This window comes from Mesoplodon densirostris, chromosome 6 (assembly GCF_025265405.1).
Source record: "Mesoplodon densirostris isolate mMesDen1 chromosome 6, mMesDen1 primary haplotype, whole genome shotgun sequence".
NCBI lineage: Eukaryota > Metazoa > Chordata > Mammalia > Artiodactyla > Ziphiidae > Mesoplodon > Mesoplodon densirostris.
The window spans coordinates 43,036,822-43,041,872 of record NC_082666.1 but is presented as its reverse complement, the minus strand read 5'-3'; the positions used below and the strand labels follow the sequence as shown (position 1 = coordinate 43,041,872).

The following is a 5,051-nucleotide window of genomic DNA, read 5'->3' as shown; positions in this document are numbered from 1 at the left end:
AAAAATACATTAATTAATTTAATTTAATTTTAAAAAAACAAACAAAAAATCAAGGTGTTGACAGGACCAGGTCCCTTCTGAAACCTCTAGGAGATGACCCTTCCATTCCTCTTTTACTTTCTGGTAGCCACTGCCATTCTGTGGCTTGTGGGAGCAGAACTCCAGTCTCTGACTCTGTCTTCAGTAGACCATATTCCCTCTGTGTCTGTATGCATGTCCTAATTTTCCTCTTCTTATACGGGCACTGCTCATAGTGGGCTATGGCTTATCCTAATGACCTCATCTTAACTTGATTGTGCCTGCAAAGACCTTATTTCTAAATTGGTCACATTCACAGGTACCAGAGGTTCAGACATGAACATCTCTTTTGGGGAACACAATTTAACCCATAATAATGCTCCATCAGTATTTGATAAATGGATGAATAAATGCATGTGTGCTCAGCCACCACTTCTGAAAAAAAAACAAATCAGTAAAAACCCTAATGTGATTCCCTCCTGCACAGCTGTTCCCTAGAAGAGTAGTCATGTATCTCCATCCACTTTCTCTCTTACCCAAGTACTAGTCACCACCCCATGGACAATTTGATGGACACGAACATGAGCCCCTGAGGCCCCAGAACTATCCTTTCAGTTGTAAACCAAGGGCTGACAAAAACTGTCATTTTAAAATGGACAATAATGGAAGATGAACTCCAGTTATCTTTAAGAACAGTCAGTTTAAGGGCTGATACAAAGGATGAATTGCACATCATTGAAACAGTAGCAATGAATTACACAGGCAGTCCTATTCGAGGAACACTGGCAAATTTGAAAATATCTGTATACCCAATGGTTTCCCTTGGGGGATTTGAAATAACACCAACTGTGGCTTAGAGTTGAAGGGTGGTTCAGGGCCCATGCATATTAGTGGACAGCACTTGGTTGGTGTGAGGGAAGAGGCAGAGTCAGAATATGAAGAGGAGCTGAAACTCCTAAGTATATCTGGAAAGTGGTCTGCCCTTGGAAATGGTGGCAAGCTTCCACAGAAAAAAGTCACACTTGCTGTGAACTGGATGATGGTGATGATGAAGATAATGAGGAAGCTGAAGAAAAATCTCCAGTAAAGGAATTCATATGAGATACTCCAGCCAAAAATGCACAAAAACCAAACCAGAATGACAAAGACTCAAAAACATCAAGATCAAAAGTCAAGAATCCAAAAAACATAGAAAAACTCCTCAAACGCCAAAAGGAGCTAGTCCTATAGAAGACATTAAAGCAAGAATGCAAGCAATTATAGAAAAGAGTGGTTCTCTTCCCGAAGTGGAAGCCAAGTTCATCAATTATATGAAGAATTTCTTCTGGATGACTGACCAGGAGGCTATTCAAGATCTCTAGGTGTGGAAGAAGTCTCTTTTAAGAAAATAGCTTAAACAGTTTGTTAAAGTTTTCCATCTAATCTCATTTTTATAACAGTAGATATCTGGCTGTCCTTTTTTTTTTTTTTTTTTTTTGAGTGGGATAATGACATCTTTATTTTTACTAATCTCTGTTTTGGGGGAAGAATTGTTTTATTTAATTTTATTTTTTAAATTGAAGTTTTAGGGCTTCCCTGGTGGTGCAGTGGTTGAGAATCTGCCTGCCAATGCAGGGGACACGGGTTCGAGCCCTGGTCTGGGAAGATCCCACATGCCACGGAGCAACTGGGCCCGTGAGCCACAACTACTGAGCCTGCGTGTCTGGAGCCTGTACTCTGCAACAAGAAAGGCCATGGCAGTGAGAGGCCTGTGCACCACAATGAAGAGTGGCCCCCGCTCGCCACAACTAGAGAAAGCCCTCGCACAGAAACGAAGACCCAACACAGCCAAAAATATAAATAAATAAATAAATAAATTTATTTTTTTTAAAAAATTTGAAGTTTTAATCTAATTGAAAGTTTAAAAAAATTAATGAGAAAAACATGAGCACCCCAATAGAAAAAAATAATACTCAAAGGACATGTTCAGATAATTTACAAACACAGAACCCAAATATTTGGAGTTTTTTTAAAGTAGAATGCCCTTAGTAATCAAATAAATAAAAAATGTAAATATATATAATTTTTCATGTATCAAATTGGCAATTTAAAAAGAAATAATGGAACCCATTTTGGAGAAGAATGTGGGGAACCCTATAAACTGTGGCTGGGAATAGCAATTGATACAGTTTTTTCCAGGTTCATAATTTTGCACTAGGAATTGTAAGTCCTAAAATTTACATTTCATTTGACATTGGAATTCCAAACTTAACCTAAGGAAATAATTGTGCATAAATACAAAAATGAAGCTATAACACCCATCACAGGGTTGTTTGTAAGAGGGATATAATGTTGGGAATATCAACCAAAGAACACTTATACAATAGAATACTAGGCAGTGGTTTAAAGTTACATTGGAAAGGTGTTTATGGACTGTTAAGTTTTAAGGTAGGTTACTAAACAATATGATCCATTATTTAAAAGCATTTAGTATATGTATAAATACATAACTGATATATATTCATTGAAAAAGACTAAAAGGATATAACTAAAATGTCAATTGTGTGTATCTCTAATGAGATCACGAATGATATTTATTTTGTTCTTTTTGCTTTTTCATGGTTTCTACATTATTTTCAAATAGCATGTAACTTTTTATAATAAAAAAAAGTTTTTTTAAGCAGAATTTTACTAGCTTAGAGGAAAAATCAACAGTCCAACAAGCTTGTGTCTCCCACCAAACTAAATGGCTTTCATTTACTGCTTCCAAAGATCATGCTACCTCTCTCTCTCTGCCATGATCTGCATCCAACTCTGTAATAATTTCCTTCACATCATGAAAAAATTATCCAAAACCTCAAGCTCACTCATTCAATTAACTCCCTACCTCATCCTTACTCAATATTCAATTAACATTGAATCACTTTAAGTCTTGCTATTTTAAAAACCTGCTCTAGCTAATCTGTTTTTTTTAAACGGCCAGCCCTTCTTTTTACTTCTGAGCCTTCAGACATCCCTGAGAACAAGGGGATCTTTGTCAACGTCACTCCATTGTTCTGTTCCCATTCTCTAGAGTCTGATAGGTGTGTAAAGCAAAATGGAACAACTTAGAAGCTTCCAACCCAGAGCAGTGGTGTGCCCAGGAAAGCAGGGCATGCCCTGGTAGGGTATGAAAATACCTGACACAGGTCAAGGTAGCATTGACATCTATACACTACCAAATGTATAATAGATAGCTAGTGGGAAGCAGCTGCATAGCACAGGGAGATCAGCTCGGTGCTTTGTGACCACCTAGAGGGGTGGGATAGGGAGGGTGGGAGGGAGACACAAGATGGAGGGGATATGGGGATATATGTATACATATAGCTGATTTAGTTTGTTGTACAGAAGAAACTAACACAACACTGTAAAGCAATTGTACTCCAAAAAGATGTTAAAAAGAAAAAATGCATCACCTCACACTGTTGTATAGGAAGCATACTGCAACCCCACACCTTGTAGGGCTCTGGCCCCTGTCTGCAGTCAGCTCCCTGCATGACTCCGGACAAGCAGTTTAATTGCTTCATGCATCAGTTACATCATTTCTAAAACTATGGCATCATTTCTAAGGTGAATCTAAACTGATGGGCTTTCATATCCTCTTTAACCCAAATTGTGTTACTGTAACAAATCCTTTAACTATCTATAATCAGCCAATGCCCCTTAAAGTAGCTCACAGCCCAGTATCACTACAAATATATTTCTCTTTGTTGCTGTGTATACCGAAGATATTCAGCCTACTTCTCAACAATTCCATATTCATTATGTCCTATGATAATAGATGGTCCTTTTCCTCTGTTCTCTCCGTCCTTCATTTTTCTCCCCTGTTCCATCCATCCCACATTGATTCAGGCTACATGGGAGTCACTTATTTACCTCTGCAGACTGCGGATGGGTCCATTATTTTTTTTAACCTGAGGAAAGTTAGTCATTGGAAATGCTTTGATTTATTACAACTTATCACATGTTGTTATTTCAAAGTAAAAAGAGAGGCAGTCAGAAAACAGAAGAGCAAGAATGATAAGAGATATCACCTAGGTGGTCCAAGAATTGGCCTAATTTCCTGTAAAGTTTGCAAACACAACACTGTTCTCAAACCAAAGTAGGACTCTCCTGACCCCCTGATCCAAGACAAAAGAGATCAATACTAACTCTGCATACTGGAGAGGGTGTGGACCACTCATCTCATCTGTACATCATTGGTGGGAATGTGCAATGGCACAGCCACTCTGCAAAAGGGTGAGGCAGTTTCTCACAAAACTAAACCTGCACTTAACACGGCCTGACTAGTGCACTCTTGGGCACTTATGCCAGAGAAATGGAAACTGACGTTCACACAAAACCTGTACACGAAAGGTCAGAGCAGCTTTATCCACAGTGTCTCAAAATGAGAACCAACTGAAATGTCCTTCAACGGGTAAATGGCTAGAGACTGTGAAATATCCAAACCATGAAATACTACTCTGCAATAAAAAAAATCTCAAAGGTTACACTGGTATGATTCCTTTTTTAAAAAAACTTTTTATTGGACTATAGTTGATCTATAATATTGTGTTAGTTTCAGGTGTACAGCAAAGTGATTCATATTCTTTTCCATTCTAGGCCTGTATGATTCCTTTTATACAACATTCTCGAAAGGATGAAATTATAGAGATGGACAACAGATTAAGGGTTGCCAGCATTGACAACAGCAATTAAGGGTTGCCAGTGGGGAGGGGGAGGAGAAGGACGTTGTTGTGGCTATAAAGGGATATTTGGAATGGAACTGTCTCATACCTTCAATGTGGTGGTGGTCACACAAATCTACCCAGCTGATAAAATTACATAGGACTAGCTATACACAGATGAGTGCATGTAAAACTGGTAAAATCCAAATAAGGTACCTGGATTGTATCAATATCATCAATATCACTTTCCTGGTTTTGATATTGTACTATAATTATGCAAGATGTTGAGAGAGAGAAATCAATACTAATAGCACATATATGGACTATAAAGAGCCAGAATCAACTTAG

The 5,051-nt window shown here is 38.1% G+C and overlaps 1 pseudogene; it reads left to right on the top strand.

Moving 5' to 3' along the window:
• The first annotated feature begins 575 nt into the window (after positions 1-575).
• On the top strand, positions 576-1,379 carry LOC132492006 (nucleophosmin-like; annotated as a pseudogene).
• Positions 1,380-5,051: the final 3,672 nt, after the last annotated feature.